The sequence below is a fragment of the Adiantum capillus-veneris genome, chromosome 4 (assembly GCF_014529385.1).
Source record: "Adiantum capillus-veneris isolate H3 chromosome 4, ASM1452938v2, whole genome shotgun sequence".
NCBI lineage: Eukaryota > Viridiplantae > Streptophyta > Polypodiopsida > Polypodiales > Pteridaceae > Adiantum > Adiantum capillus-veneris.
Window position 1 is genome coordinate 134,692,037 of NC_140934.1, and position 17,688 is coordinate 134,709,724.

The window sequence follows — 17,688 nt, forward strand, 5'->3', positions numbered from 1 at the left end:
TTCACGTATTGAAATTCATGTGCCATATGCAATGACTTGCATAACTCTCCCATTCTTGTTCTAGGTCATCTTGACCTTGTTGTGATAAAGGCGTGCACGTGCATGGGTGGTGGTAACAGTGTCTAATGCATGGCCACATAATGTGGTCCTATTATGCGTTCACAGTCACTACATGTGGTAAGAATATGCGGTGCAAGAGAAGGGTCTTGGAAAAATATGATCCAAGGGCTTTTGTTGTCAAGGTATCTCTCATCCCTACTCGTCCTAACATCGCCTTCGTGTGTAGTGCAGCGAATTAGGTTTGTAGACTTGGTACTTTAGTGTTTCTGAAAGAATCCCAAAGACTTGGAATTGGAGCAGGATAGCTCGTTCATTAATGGTTAGATTTCTCACCTTAGGTTCTTCCTTGTGCGATGGACTCTGAGATGGTTGATTGATCTTTGACACCCAATCCCATTTTGCTTGTGTGGAGGCCTTAAATGGGTGTTTGTCAGATTTGTGGTTGTTGCTCATTGCTTGCCTTATTTTCCATGGTTTTTGTGCAAACTATAACACCATTGATGAAATTTTTTTGACAATATCCTTCTTTTTCCAAATCTGTATCTACGGCCCTTTTGGACTAGAAATGGCGGGTGCTCGAATTTTCACAGTTGGTTTTTTTGGTATTGTTGGAGTCTTCTTTTGTCACTTGCTTTTTTTTCAATCATGACTACAAACGTAGCCATTTTTGCTTTTTGGGCTTGAGCTTTTTGGTAACCAAATTTGTGTTTCCACTTCAGAGTAGCCTTGTGTAATGATGAGTTCTTGTGGAATAACCCATTCTTTGTAGTCATAAGACTTCATGTCAATGGTACTGATCCGAACTAGGTTCTTGCTTCCATGAATAGATATTTGAGCCACTTTTTCTCTGGGAATCCATGTCCTCTTTAAGTAACCCCGGCTCTACTTATGCCCTTTTTTCTTGGGTTGTTTCTTCTTTTGTCTTGCGCTTGCCGTGGATGTTGTTCGTCTTTTGAGTTTCTTTTTTGTATCTATTGGTTTGGAATGCATCTCATAAGCTTCAAACTTGGGTTTTTGAAATCTTTCTATTCCCATGATGATATCCTTGCACTTCCAAGGATCTGTGTGACTGGTTATCCATCCACTTGATTTTAGGCCTGTGGTTGCCTCACGTTCTACCCATTGATGTCTATCTCTTAGTTTGTGTGCTTCCACCATTGGTTTGGGCACTAGAACTTGCCGTGGTTGTCATTTGATTGCTCTTGGTGATGGATAATTTGGTTGGTAGACTTTGGTGCTTCGAACGCTTCTTAATCGTGTCCCTGTTCTTCTTTTTACTTGTGAATTGGAGGCTTTCTCCTTTGTGAGTGTTCCTTGTATTTGAGTTGAGGTTGTTGCTTATGGCATTGCTACTATAGTGGCAACATTGTCCTCCATTTTGGCTTTTCATTTGGCAAGGTAAGTGCTAGTGTGGTGCATTGGTTTGCAGTCTTGAGACTCTGAAGCTTTTGACATTTCTGATGTTGGCATTTGATCTTCTAGCACTAGTGGTACACTTCTCAACTCCTTGCCTTCTGTAATGGACCATAGAAGCTTTGCTGTTACTTTATAGCATAGACGTTGAGCCATCCAGTGGTGACTAAGGACCACATCCTCTTCTAGATTTCCTACAGCCTATGACAAAAAACTTTGCACATTCGGAGTGAGAGTTTATGCTCAAGAAAAGATTTAAGACCCTAATACATTCCTCAAAATTATTAGCTCTTGTTTTTACAAACTTGGTATTTAATTCACAAGTGGGCTTACCCAGACGAGTTCAAGTTTTATGGGACATCAAGCTCTCTTTTACACCCTTATCAAGAAAAGCTATACATTGAATTTTTGTACCTTTTGTGCCTTGAATGTTGATAATAATCCTTGTGGGTGAAACATGCATTCTATCATGCTTGTCTGCAATGTGTGCATCTTGTTGTTGATTTGGTTGTGCTTGCTCTTGTTTTCTTGTTGGTCTTGCACCTGCTTGTGAGTGAGCACTCAAGTCCTTTGCTGGGATTGGCTTGATTTCTAGACTAGATTTTGTAGGTTCTTATTTTATAGGAGACTTATATGTACTTCTCATGTGCTTGTCTTGAATGTGGGTGATGCCCATTGTACCTCGTTGTACATTCACATAAGATCGTGCATTCTTTTTGACACATACGTTTGTTATCCCCAAAGTCTCTCTTTTGGATGCTTGCGTGGGCTTCGTGAATTTCATGACTTGAAATTGTATGAGATCCTAAGTCTCTTGTGGTAAGCTTGGCCTATTGGGTGTTGTCCTTGGAAGTGAATGTTCCTCAGGCCTTATTGTCACAGTATGAAAGTCTTTTGGTGTGACCTCTCATTCTTGTGGTTTCTTTAGATTTTCTTTTGATGTTGGGAAATCTTTACCCAGATGGCGATTAATGCACATTCCGCACAGTTTCTCATGAGGGGAATTACCATTTCCTGTATGGTACTCATACCTACAAGATGTGGTGTTCTATTTTCAATTGGCTGAAGATGATTAGTCTCCATGGTTTCCATCTTTGGTGAGTTCTCATGCTTCACACACTCTTCCCTATGTGGTATCGGTTGTGGGATAATCTTCGGACCAAAGCTGGGTGGGTGACTAAGAATTGGCCTCAAAACTTGTCGATCCCTGCTACTCTGGGTAAGTTGGAACTTGGCGGGAGAATCTCTTTGTCCTTGCGATGATAGAATCTTTTTGTGGAAAAATGATTAGAAAAAAATTGTTCTCATGAAGAATTGTGTTGGTATTAGCACTTATGGTCTGTTGAATTTTAACAATCAAACTAGGGCTCTGGTTTGTAGTGCTAGATTCAGTCTCATGTATTGGGTTTGCAACATTGCTTGGGGTCACTGTGATCGCTAGTCCACTACTCCTAGGATTCCTATAGAGAACAAAATCTTGACCGTTCCTAAAGTCCTTGATGGATATGAATTTTTGGCTTCTTCTTGAGACAGGGTTGTTGGAAGAATGGGCCTATAGAAGTTGGAATTTTCATCTTGGTACAAAATGGTCTTATTTATAGGCTCCTCAAGCATTCTTAGCAAAGGTTGTTCACTCACATAATTTGGAGGACTTGGATAGAATAATTCAAAGGTTATCCCAAAAATAGTCTCAAAGAAATTTGTGAAACCATATGGACTTGGCAAGTGACAAATAAACCCACCAACATTCATTAGTTTTAGACCACTTATCAAGTTGTCTGCCAGAGAGTTTAATGACATGCTGTGGACTTTGAATACTAGATTCTTCTAAATTCGAGTCCGAGATTACATGAATAGTACGGATAGGTACTATTCTACAATCATCATCTTGAAGTACCATTTTTTTTTCGTTGTGTTCCTTGCTCCAACTCTCTTCATCTCTCGTTTGACTCCCCCATATAGCTTCTTTTTTCTCACCTTCTACGAGAAACTGTAACTATTGTGTTCCTCTAGTTGACTAGTTGTAGCCTACAACAGTTTCTTTTTCATACTTTTGTTGCACTTGTATCCCAGATTCCTAGGAGCTGTAGAGGTACCTGCTTCATCGTGTGGCACGATGGATTCTGTCAAATTCTGTCTTTTTATTTGTATAATGTCAATAGTTTAGTCATGGAACTCCCTCTTTTCCATTCTTAGAACTTTGCCCAAAGTAAACTCTACATTACTAGTTAAGATCCTATCCTCCAGTATCTTCTTTAGGTCTATATCAGCTTCAATGTCAGACTATAGCTTGTAAAGTAGACTTTTCCCCTTATACTTTTCTTTTTCTTGCTTTGTCCTTACTGATGCATCCTCCATTAGCACTTCACATGGAGGTGGGTCATGTGGTGGACACTCTTGAGAGGCCCTGGATCCTTTCTTCTGTTACCTCTAGTAACCCTCTTTGAGGGACCTTCATCCCCATTTTCTCTCTTGCACTTTTCTTCCACAAGTACCTCGTTAGTCTAGCACTTCGCAATGTAGGCATGGACTAACAAGAAGTCTACAGGATCATCCCATAAGAGCCCACCAAAGCCTGTTTCCATAGCTCCAAAAGGCAATGGACTAATGATGGAAGCACTCATAAAAGGGATTTGAGACTTAAATTTGAAGATGTCAAGGATCAAGGAGAAGGGGCAACCATCAGGATAGGGATCAAGTCAAAGGCCTCAAATTAAATAAGGGTTCGTGCATAGGTGCCTATGCAAGCACTCATAAAAGGGATTTGAGACTTAAAATTGAAGATTTCAAGGCTCAAGGAGAAGGGGCAGCCATCAAGATAGGGATCAAGTCAAAGGCCTCAAATTAAATAAGGGTTCGTGCCTTGCATAGGTACCTATGCAAGCAATCATAAAAGGGATTTGAGACTTAAAATTGAAGATGTCAAGGCTCAAGGAGAAGGGGCAGCCATCAAGATAGGGATTAAGTCAAAGGTCTCAAATTAAAGAAGGGTTCGTGAATAGGTACCTATGGTGTTATGACATAGATCATCTGAGAAGGGACTGCGATAGCTTCAAAGATGGCTTGCGAAAAGAGCTTGTGTTCTTCAAAGATGGCAGATTCCATTTAATTGAAATAGGTCTATTTCTTGGCACAAATTTTGAAAAGAGTGGAATGAGATGACCTCAATTTCTTCTGTTGGTATCCTTGTCACATATCAATAGGACTGACCTACCACATGGATGCATGTAATGGAATCTTGTTGCCTTAAGTAGATGTAGTATGAGCCCCAATCCTCAATCATTTTTAGTTGTCTCATAAAGGGACGTTCGAGAATGATGTCATAATTTGGTCTTTTCCTAAGATCTACTACTGCAAACGTATGCTCATATTGGACTCCAGAAGAGGTAGCTATGACCTTTCTAGTAGTCCAATGGGTTCCTTTATGTTTCCATCAGCCATTCATAATTTCATGCCTATTTTTTGTCTTATGGCTAGCTTGCCCCAACTTTCCCAAACCTTTTTTGTGACAACAGAAACACCTGCTCTGCAATCTGGAATAGCCACGATGCTATGTCCTACGTATTCTACTAGCAGTGTTGTGTTTCCATCCTCTTCCTCATGATAATTCCCTTTTTTGTTTAATGGTATTGGCTCAAGAACTTGTTTCGTTCTTTCGAATCTTTTTTGTTTTGTCTCATTTTGCTTGCACTCTTTCTAGCTCTTCGTTCCTTCTAGCTTTCTTTGTTGCTCTTTTTGTTTCACTAGGGACATCTCCCTGTTCTCCCATTGCTTGCTCCTTGGCTTTGACCTAAGTTGTAGTAGACATGTCCTAAATGGACATAACCAGTTCTAATTTAGGCTGTCCCAATGGTATGTGAAGAGATAGTGAATGTAGTGGTTCTGTTGGCCCTCTATTGGTGGTTGAATGACCACTTGTGTCATGCGTGCTTACTATCCCATCCGGTTTCTCTTCTCTTCTCCAAGGTCTTGCTACATCTAGCCTCAAGTCCTAGCCTCTAGGACCATCTAATGATGTAGTTTTTATTCGTGGCACATGAATAGTTCCTTTTGAAGTGCTAGCCTCCCCTCGGTTAAAAGACCTTCCTAGGTGTTTGAAGTCTCCAACTTCATTGTCTAATAAGAGATCCCACTCTTGGCTAAATGTATCCTTGAAGATTATGGATTTGTGATAGCTCTCAATCTTATTGAAGAAGACATAAAGCACTTTTTCATTGGTCAGCAGACTATGCTTTAATGGGTTCTTTCCATGATAGAAGAACTCACTCCCTGATTCATTCCTCTTTTACAAAGCTCTTGTGGCATCATCTATGAGGACTCTTATAGTCTATGGAATTGATCATCCGAAATTGAGATTAGTTTATCATGGATGGGTTCCATGTTTCCCCACTCGTTTGGCATTGTACGTCCAAGCGAATTCACTAGGTTAGGATTCTCAATAATCAATCAATATATAGCCCTGTCTCTACCCTTACAAAAATTGTCTTGGTAGCATATAAAATTAGGAAACCTACCCCATACAACTCAGATCAAGAGCATCTATAGATCTAAAGCTAGGAACATAGCATATGCTCCCGTTTTATATGCTACCAAGACTATATGCTCCCGTTCTGGTGATCTATAAAATGCTCTTGATCTGAGTTGTATGGGGTAGGTTTCCTAATTTTTTTCAAAATTTACCAAAATTTTAGAGTTGCCATAAACTTGTCCTAAACTCATTTTGAAGGTAGTAGATCAATATTGCACAAAGAAATAGTGCATTTTTTCCAGGAAAATTTGCCCAATCTTTTATCAGTTTCCTATAGTGAGTTCAATATTCATCTTGGGACCAAAATTTAGACCATGGGTGTCATCCATTCATGAAACGATGCAAAACTTACACTCCCCAAATATGACACTAATGTTCAGAAAAAAGGCTCCATACTTTTTTTTTTCTCTCAAGCCTCTTCTTTTTTCCCTTCTTCCCTTCCCTTTTATCTAGTGAACTTGGAATTCACTTTCAAAAAAATTTGGACAGGCAATACACAACAATGTCTAGCAAGCAGTTTGCAGCAAAATATGGAACTAATGCAAACTAACTCCAAATTTGATTTCAATTGGATAATTGTGCTCCAAGCCGCTATTTTAAAAATCCCTTAAGTGCCTGAGCATCAATCAGAGCACTCCTAACTTCTACCATCTCACGGTGGCATGTGCCATTGCCAAGGTTTCCAAAATCACTACATGTTAACATCCCATCATGAAATAGTAGCATTTTTCTTTCATCTATCTATCAACATTGCAATATGCACTAGGCTACCCATTTTAGAGTTAGGGCATTGTCAATCATGGCCCTTGATTGTCGGTCCCATTTATGGAAAATTTGGTTTTTTTAGTCTGGTCATTATTATTATTATTATATTGTTGTGTGTTTTTCTTCTACATGCCTAACTAGCTTATTAGGAGACTATAAATAGTCTCCCTCCAGGTAATTTTACCTCAGTCAATTGTTGAGTCTCAGAGCCCTTACTCATAGGCATTGGTCCTCGCAAGGTCTCTTGTACTTCTTTATCAGTATATTCATCTCTCTCTCTCTCTCTCTCTCTCTCTCTCTCTCTCTCTCTCTCTCTCTCTCTCTCTCTCTCTCTCTCTCTCTCTCTCTCTCTCTCTCTCTCTCTCTCTCTCTCTCTCTCTCTCTCTTGCACACTTGTGTTTTTCATTCTACTGCGTATTCTTGAGAAAGTATAAGAGCCGAAGGTGTGGTGAGCATCCTTGGTGGCTTTTCACACGAAGGAGTTCTTCTTCATTGAGTGTTGCAGATCTTGGTCTTGGGGTACATGAGCAGTATGTATCGGATGAAGGAGATCATGCAAAGGATTATCAGGGATCAGATGGTGAGTACTTGCATGTCAACTACGAGTTGATATCACTTGCAATGATGGATAGAGTTCCTAATTTAATAGGTGATACTCTCAGATAAGAAACTGGGAGGAACGCAATAGATGGAGCTTGTGGCAGTGGATGGCTACCCCGAAGGAGCTTCCAGACCCTATGTTTTCAGTTTCTATTGGTCCTAGGCATGGCATACATGATGGTACAATCAGGTTTGGCACAGGTTTTGAGATCCTGGTGTGAAGTTCACTGATCCACTTGTTAGTGAATCGTCGTGATGGACGTCACTAAGCATTGCTAACAAATTATCAATGCGAGGGAGCGACCCTATTAATGCATGGAGGCTACTTAGGCGTGTCAAACCTAAGGCATTCACACACATTAGCTAGGGAGAATGCTTGCACACTAATTACACATTACACATACACTAGCAAGAGGGATTAATCAAGCTACTAACTAAATAAATGATGCATTAGGAAAAACGGAAAGCATTAAGGCTCGTGGGTACACTCAATGTCACTAAACTATTGACTAATAGCTAATTAAGAAGCAAAATACACACTCATACAAAGAGGGATTGGGTACATGTGCCATCAATTCTCTTCATAGAAATGTAAATTAACACTTCCTAATTCTCAAGCATACAAAGACATAACCATTCAATAGCTTAAACACAATGGAAATAACAGTAATCAAAGATTAATGACCTTAATACACACACTTTTACCTAGAGCATACACAAGCTTTCTTCATCATTTCACAATGAAAATCAATAAGAAAACATTCAAAAGATGGAAAAGAAGATACATGGACCCTTGCCTTGCATTAGCAATGGATAATGTTACATAGTTTGACCGTAATGGGCACCACAAGATTCACCTTCTCTATGTGTAAGCTCTTCTTCTAAGTATAGTTTCAACAAAAATGAGGATCAGGTAAAAACCCTAATCAATTGACTTATATACCCGTAGGGCTTTTTAGAGATGGTTTCAAACTTACTTAAGATCTCAATATTACAAGTTCAAAGCCTAAAGAACCATTTCTAAATAGAAATGATCATTACAAGTATTTTTAGTCAAAAATATATGAGTGGGTGCGAGAAAATTAAAATAGTCTTCATGTAGCTGCTTCTCGCGTCTACTCCCAGATTCCATTCCTTCTTCTGTTTAATTGCTTTGTGGTCCCATTGGATTCCCATAACATTCCACTTTATGCCCGTTCTTCTCCAAATACTTTGTGTTTGCTTTGTATGTGCCTTTGTTGCGTATTTCTTGGAACACTTCCTCTCTCTTAGTCTAGCAATTGTCCTTGGACACCGTATAATAAGGCACCCAGTAAATACTGAAGTGATTGGACTCGGAGATTTGACTTGTTGTAGATGGGAAGATCATGGGTATTTGATTTTTTTGTGCTTCTTCTGCTTGAACAGTGTGTTGGGAATTGGCTTGAGTTGCATAATGTTGTAGAAGTTGAAGGCTTTTCTGACTGATAATGCTTGAAGTTCTTCTTGATGACTTTAGTATGCTAGAAGGATGAAGTAATTGTGGTGCTAGTGGACATCAAATTTGGTTCAAGGAAAAAACCCAATGGTAAAAAGTGCCCTAGCTTGGCAATGTTATTGCTTATGTATAGTCACTGGAGTTGTCGTGAGAGTATCTTATATTAGCAATGATAGTGCATGGGTATACTAAATAAGAGTGATAGTGCATGAGTATACTAAATAAGAGTGCCTAATGCATGTGTCTAACAGTGTGACACTCTATTTGTCGTGAGAGTATCTTATATGAGCAGTGATAGTGCATGGGTATACTAAATAAGAGTGCCTAATGCATGTGTCCAAAAGTGTGACACTCTATTTATGGCACATAGTCAATGAATTTGAAAAAGTGTGATATGTTGTATGAGGATATTTAAGGATACTTAAGTGATATGTGGTAGCAATTTTACCTTTGAAAGTACGAATACCTTTCCACAATCAGTTCACTGGCATTTGTTGTTGAGGTTGGTGCTCTCATACCTCCGTGCGCATAAGTGCATGAGTGTTGGACTCTCCATCTCTATGCTCGATTTAGTAAGTAGACTTAGACTTTGACTCTTATGCTTATCTTATCCAGCATGAGCAACATGACCGTTACATATGCTCAAGTCTCCAGCTATAGTGTATTGCAAACAAAAAAGATTAAAAATAAAAGAGAATATATATACATGCAAACTATATACACAGAGTAGATAGACTTGAAGCTCTGGGACTGATGTCTTGCTCATTTATTGCCTTGGCTACCCGACTCTTGACTCTTATGCCGACTAACATGTTTTAATTGGTGGCGACTTTTGGACTTGATTACAAAAAGCTATTACCGTGACATGACATTGGAGTTGTATAGCTTTTTCCATGATGTAGAGAGGATCCATTGGCTTCTAAATTTGATTAAGAAGGTTGTTCCCCCCCATTGTGAATTGAAGGTTGATTCCATTTGAGGCACTTGTTTCTCATATTGTTGTGAGTTTAGGACCCCACTTTCCCTTTCCAACTTTGGCATTCACTTTTCTGACTCTATTTTGGCTTTTTGTTTGAGTCTTGCTTCTATAGCCTTGATGTCCTTGCACATTTCAGTGTTTTGCCATGTGGTCTAGCATGTTTAGCACTATTTGAGGCTTGATTTACAACTTTGATAGATTGCTTTGGAACAACTTAGTGCAGAACGTTGCTTCGGAGTTTGAAAGCCGTATTTTGAGTTTTTTCAGGTTTTAGGGGTCGGATTCAAGATTTGGAAGTCCCTATGGATTCTTAGCATTGTGGGCTATCATATGATGCCATCCCCTATCAAATTGAAGTGCTAGATGATGGGGTTAATAGAATATGGATTCTTAGCATTGTGGGCTATCATCTGATGCCATCCCCTATCAAATTGGAGTGCTGGATGATGAGGTTAATAGAATATGGTAAATACTGACCCTAATTTGCTAATTTGACCATGACTTGAGATTTAGACATCCGAATTGAAAAGTACAAACATTTCCATGATCTATGTGATAAGGGGAATCATTATGCCATGTCAATACTTCCACATTTGCAACCTAATGGGACACATGTGTCCCATGTTTTGGTGTTCGAGAAGCTTTTCTTATACTTTGACCCTATGTCTATTTTGACCATGCATTTGAACTAAGTGTCCTAGCTAGACTTGAGCTTTTGATGATCCAACTTTGGAGTGATGTTGTATGAATCATAAGGAGTTCATGTGTGGGATCTGCTCATTACCTAGATGTCTAGAAGGTCATAATCATGGGACATGTGTGTTCCATGAATATTGAGATTTTGCATGTTTTGACCTTATAGCAGTGTAGCCTATGCCTTCCTCATGCCAATTATGCATTAACATCTCAAGTGGATGCTTTACATGATGGGGCTATGCCAATTTTATTATACCAACACTTTGAAGTTTGCTTGTTTTGCCTTTTCCTTTTGTTTTACCTCTTGAGCTTCAATGTATGATGCTTAGATATGTGGTATGCATGCATACCTTTCTATTTATTCTTTGACCCTCTGAGTTGAAATCACAGATCGTGTCTTATTCTCGGATCTGTCCAACTTCTTGATTTGCAAACCTTCATGTTGTGGTCACTTTGCATGGTGGTTTTGTAATGCAATGTTATGGTTGAGCTTAGGAGGAGGTGGGGATCCCATATGTGTGATCAAATTTCCAGAAAACACCTCTAGGATGGGATACACATGTCCCATCATGCTTCACCCTTTTTTTTCTTGCAAGCACATATTCTTGTAGCCCATGTTGCCCTAAGGCTATTCATGCCATTGGTTCAAAAATGTGATGCATATTTTGCTCATGGACCTCTTTTTTCTGTTGTTGGACTCTGAAATGTACCTCATGGTTATGTGGTCCAATGTGTAATGGATGTGTGATTTGAAGACATAGTATGCATGCTCTTGATGTATCCAACCATCCCCTATCACCAGTTGTGTACTAGATGTCCATAGATGCATATTGATGGAACACACGTGTCCCATCCTGCCTTGCCAAATGTAGTGTTTGAGTTGGGTTGTGTACTAGATGTAGATACCCTATCACCAGCTTGTGTACTAGATGCCCAGGGATGCATATTAATGGGACACATGTGTCCCATCCTGCATTGCTAGATGCAATGTTTGAGTTGACTTGTGTATTTCCCATGCTTAGGCTACCATGCTGTGCAAATTTCACCTCAAATGGACTTGAATTGCCCTATCATGAAATTTGGTTTGTGATGGTGCATGAATTGGCTTGATATGACCTGTATTACCCTGAGAAGTGAACAATTGGCCCCTTTCTTCCTGTTATTTTCCCTTCTTCACATATTGAAAGTCATGTGCCATATGTAATGCATTGCATACCTCCCCCTTTCGTGTTTGAAGTCATCTTGACCTTGTTGTGATCAAGGCGTGCACATGCATGGGTGGTGGTAATAGTGTCTAATGCATGGCCACATATTGTGGCCCTATTATGCGTTCACAATCAATGCATGTGGTAAGAATACGCGGTGCATGATCCAAGGGCTTTTGTTGTTGAGGCATCTCTCATCCCTACTCGTCGTCCCGATGTCACCTTCGTGCATAGTGCAGGGAATTAGGTTTGTATACTTGGTACTTTAGTGTTTCTGGAAGAACCCCAAAGATTTGGAATTGGAGTAGGATAGCTTGTTCTTTAATGGTTAGCAATCTCACCTTAGGTTCTTCCTTATGCGATGGACTCTGAGCTGGTTGATTGACAATCCCCTTTTGCATGTGTGGAGGCCTTCCCTTGTTGAATGGGCGTTTGTCAGATTGTGGTTGGTGCTCTTTGCTTGCCGTATTTTCCATGGTTTTTGTGCAAAATGTAACACCATTGTCCTTAGCCTTGGGGTTTGATGAAATATTGTTGACAATACCCTTCTTTTGGAAAATAAGCATCTACACGCGGTAGACCTTCCTTACTACTGCCGGTGAGCTTCTCTGCCATCTTCTGACGCTGGGGCTTGGCCGAACTGTGAGCCAAACCCCCTGCATGCTGTCACTAACTATGACCCGACACGGGCACCCTACATCTGTCCTCAAAAGAAGTCATGTCAAAACCTTTGTACCACTCGACCAAAAAGATAAGCTTATCCCCGCAGGACAGAGGAGAACGACCAATGAGAGGGGCAACAGCATCCTCTGATGAAAGTAAAACCATGAAAGTACCCTTCCCAAGGAGAAGGATGTCTTCAATGCGACCTTTCCGAAACAGGAGGGAGGCCTGAATCCAATCCTTGAATGTGCCTACGATGCATCTATAGCCAACAAGTCGGCCGATGATAGCTCTGACGGAGTATTTGCTTATCTTGTTGAAAATCGCCTGTTTTGACGTGCTGGATAACGAGAGCGGAGCCATCGCATACGCCTTGAATAATCTGCTGCCACCTGCTGTGCCTGAAGCTGCTGTCCAACCTTCTTTTTTTTTTCTTTTTTTGGTGGGATAAGGTTGCGGGAGAAGGAGCGAAGGGCTTAGGGATCGGTTAAGGAAGCGGCAAAGATGGGAGAAGGTAGAGGAATTGTGGGAGGTGCGGGGGAAAGAGGAAGGCGAGGGAGCGAGTGGGGGCGGGATGAGGAAGAGAGAGAAGAAGCGGGTGGGCCGGGTGAGGGAAGACCAAGAGACAAAGGAAGGGTGGAAAGGGGACAAGAGAAAGGTAGGGAAGAAGAGAGCGCGCAGGAGGGATGAAAGAAAGGAAGGGGGGAAGAAAGGGAGGGCACGCTGTGCAGAACGCGCAGGCCTGCAGTAGACCACGCGTGGCAGCAGGCAACCCCCAATTGAGGCAAAACTGGCACGTGCCATTTCCGACGCTCTCTCTCGCTCTCTCTCTCTCTCTTTCCAATGCTCTTTGGCATGTATGTGGATGAGGTACATTGAGAGAGGAGGGGACAGAGGAGCTCAGATGGCTGGGACATGGATTCCATTGTTGTTATATGTTGATGACATTGTATTGATTTCCGATTCCCCAGAGGAGTTACACACGACAATGGATTGTCTGTCAACCTTGGAAAAACCAAGATTATGGTATTTAATACCACACCACAATGCGTTCGGCGATCGGCACTTACTTTCACTTATGGCCAGGAGTTAGTTGAGTATACAGATCCATACACTTACCTTGGGTTAGTCTTCACTAGACCAGTGTTCTCATTGAGGAGAGAACAGCTCATACTAGATTGACACTAGCATATGCTGCCTTAGGCAGATTAGAGAGGGTGTGTTCGTAGGTTCAGTTTCAGGAGCCTCGAACAAAGATATGGCTCTTTGATACTATAGTGGCTTCAACTATGCTTTATGGAGTACATGTATGGGGTCCCTCAATAGACCATCATAGCAGATCTGGTAGCACTGATGGGTGGAGAGGTATGGAGAGACCCTTAGTTTCTATGATATCTCGGATAATTAGAGCTAAGGCGTCAGTACCGCATGAGATTATCAAAGCAGAGCTGGCTGCGGCCCCACTCGTGGTCGAGGCACTTACCAGACCAGTCTCTTTTATGCACAATTTATGGGACCTTCCCAGACACAGATATGCTCGCTTAGCTCTTGAGTCCTCCTGACAGCTAGCACTACAGGGGGATACTACTTGCTGGTATGGACAGATGACATGATCATGGTTCTAGCCTTTCCAGTACTCTTTGGATGCACCTTCTTTGGCTATTAAGCGCACAGAGGTCACCAAACTCATTCGACAACATGTATCTCAGCTTGATACTAGGAGGACTTGGATTTAGCCGACACGAGAGTTGGGTACAAAGATGGCTTTCTATAGAGAGCATCTTCTCCAACTGACTGTTAAGTATGGAGCCTGATTTACCCTTGTAATTTTCTGTGGTAAAAGCGCACATTTGTAAGGCCCCCATTATGAGGAGAAGCCATCGTGCGTGAAGGAAAATCACTCACCGGAAACCAAAATTTTCACGCGGCCAAGAATCAGGGGCAACTTTAGGGGCCTCGGGGGCAGAAGACCCCGAGAATTTTTTTTTCCCTCGCATTTTCGCCGGAATATTATGGCCGGACGACGGCCGGAAAGTGATCGGAAAACAACCATCGGTTGGCCGGTGACCGAATTCAAAAGCGGACTTGTCTTCTCAAGGGCGGCCACACATGGACGGATTGGAGGGTCCGATTTGGACTTATTCGCACAAGGGCGGCTACACATGGCTGCCTCTCATAAGAGAGGGCAACCCTTTTGGCCTATAAAAGGAGGCCATTTCTACACACATTTCATAGTGTGAAGTTGATGCAATAAGGTGAGTGTGAGGTGGTGAGAGGGAAGCAAGGCGGGAGCTCTATTAAGGGTTTAATCCCTTTGTAAACTACTTCTTCTTTTGAAGTGCTAAAGCCATTGAGTGGCTGCTTTCCTGTGGACGTAGCCCACATTGGGTGAACCACGTATATCGTGTGTACTCTCTCTCTCTCTCTCTCTACTTTATAATCTCTTGTGTGTGAAATCTATCTCTCTCCATTAAGTAATCTACTCAAATATCTATTTAGCTACGTCTTATTTCCCAACACTGACAAAGGATGGGTTTGTGATTAGACCTAGTTACATGGAAACACATTTGTCTTGGGGGATACAATGCACTGTTGGTGAGTTACGCACCTCTTCACATCAACGTGAGGTCGAGACTGGCAAATTCAAGGGGATGCCTGTAGATGCTAGGGTATGCCAGCTATGCCATTTGGAGCCGGAGACAGAGCTACATTACATATGTCGTTGTCCAGTGTATTATGAGATACGGGGGCGTTTTGAATCTCTCTTCACAGAGGGTTTTGGCCCACTATCCAGGGTCATGAGAGATTACAGATTTCTTTAGACCGCCTACTCAACAGACAAAGGGGCACTACTCAGCAGAGCTCAAATATCACCCACAAAAGAGGGATGGAGATTGACCAGGCTACTGAGCTAGGGAGATCGAGACGCCCACGATGAGGGGGCACCTCACATCATCGACGGAGACTACGACAGAGGATACGGATCACTTTAGCTCGACATGCAAGACGCCCAGTACGAGTACCTCCCATGGCAGACACTGATGATATCTTACAACAACGGACAGTGCCCGATGTCGGGCATCCTCGAACATTGATGTTCATACATTGAGATTCTACTACCTACTGTATCGGCGCCCCACACTTTGTAGTGATACACAACGCCGAGCTACTTAGATTCATGACAAAAGGACCAAAGAGTGGCAATCCATAAAATGAGAAATGTGACATCATACATGTCACATGGGCCATGGCTAAAGCAAATGAGAGTCTGGCACATGTGACACAGTACATGAAAGAAACTGACAGAAAGCTAATAGTAACAACACTGTCCAAGATTCCAATGTCAACATCTGACATAATACATCACACATGTCAATAAATCATAAATGAGAATGAGAATGACTAAGTAGATACTAGACTCTAAGAACCCGTAACACACTTCGCAAGAAAAATGCAACCACATGTTTTTTAACGTTAAAATCCCAAATTGGGGAAAAAAAGTTGCAAAAAAACTCGTTTCATATGCAACAAAACGTTTCGTATCTCTCAAGAAGTGTGAAACGCGTTTAATTGCTACTATGGGACCAGCTCTAAGAGTTCCCTTCCGATGTCTCCGGGGACCAAGATTATGCCCCACGTAATACTTTATAAGTTGGTGGGATCCAAATATTAACTCAAAAGAAGTACTATTGACACTTGTCAGATGGAGAAGCACTAAGGGACACCTATGCATAAAAAATGCGCCATCTTGAAGAGGGAAGGGGAGGGCTGATTTGATTCACTTCATGATGTGTGTGTGAATAGTGGGTGCAGATTCACGACTTTAATGGAAAGCTTGCCTTCTCCTTTGTCTAATGTAGCGCGATGATTCCGCTCTCGTGCATGCCCCGCTCAAGGGCTTTTCATATGTATGTACACTTGTGTGGAGCATGCGCATTTGCCGAGGCAAGAGCCTCTTGATAAGGTAGTGGATTAGCTAATTGCTAATCCCCAGAAGGTACAGGTGAATTTGAAGAGATTTCACGCGACAAAACTTGTACAATTCAAAGGGCATGTAGCCCCTACATGTGCAGGAGGTCAAGAGCTTGCTATGGATGCGACCAACACGCCAAACAGAGCCCGAAACAATGAATTACACCTTGCTGTTTTTTTCTGCAGGTTTAGGGTTTTGTCCCTTTTTGATGCCTAATATGCCCAGGAGCTTCAAGGAAGGTAAGGAACTACTAAACAGGTGTTCTGGAGCATTTTGGAGGCTGAAAACAGGAAATTCAGCGTGCTGTAATTTCTCACCAAGTTTGGGAAAGTGCCAAAATACGCTTGGAAAGTCACCATATGCGTGGGGATTTCAAATGTGAAGCCTCCTGCTACTACAGGTATCCTGTCGAAATTGGGTCAGAATAGGTCATTTTCAGCCCAATAAAAGTGGGACAGCTTGTAGAGATTTACAGTTTTTCTCCAAAGCTTAAAGAGAATAAATAAATACCGAAATGGGTGCCAATCTTTGGGGCCAACAAGGTGTCACTGTCGGCTTGGAAGCACTCTAGCTTCCAAGCCCTGTTTCGTTTGAATTGTAATTCTTAGTCACAGGTTTAATTGTGAAGTTTCCTCTGTGTCGTAAAGTTAACAGGTAAAGATTGGGTGAAAGCTAAAGTTTACCGCTCTCTAGCAAGTCTATGGAACGGTTTCATATGGTATCCTAGAGCTCGCGGTCTTCGCCTGGCCCGTAAATCCTGAGCACGTTGGAGTGTGACCCCCTCATGTGTCAATGTAGACACTGGGGTGGATCTCTAGCAGAAGTCAGTAAGATGGGGTTTTTGTCCTCCTCTCCGTGTGATATGGGATGTAACAGTGTCTCTCTATGGCGTTGTATCTCTAGCAAGAATTGACCAAGTCTGCACTAGTCTCATCACTCTATGATCTGACAAAGTGAGGCGGAAGATGGCTATATATCTCTCTCTCATGCCAATATATGCTCTACATCTACATACATAGTGCTCCTCACTCTCAACCTCCTCTTGGCATAGTCTACAAATCATCTCTCCCTTGGGGACCCGTGCTGCCCTGCCTGCCTCTATCTCAAGCTTGTGTGATGACACTTTGAGCTGGCCAATCGCCACTCGTGTACCATGTGACATGTATGTATCTATATATGGGTGACTGGATATATCCATCTCTAGAGACGCTCAAGAAGGAATCTCTATAGTATAGCATCTTTGTGGACAAGGGCTGATGAGCTATAATCCATGTCCACATCGTGTGACGCTGCACTAGGTCCTTGCATGACTCTGTTCCTCTCACTATG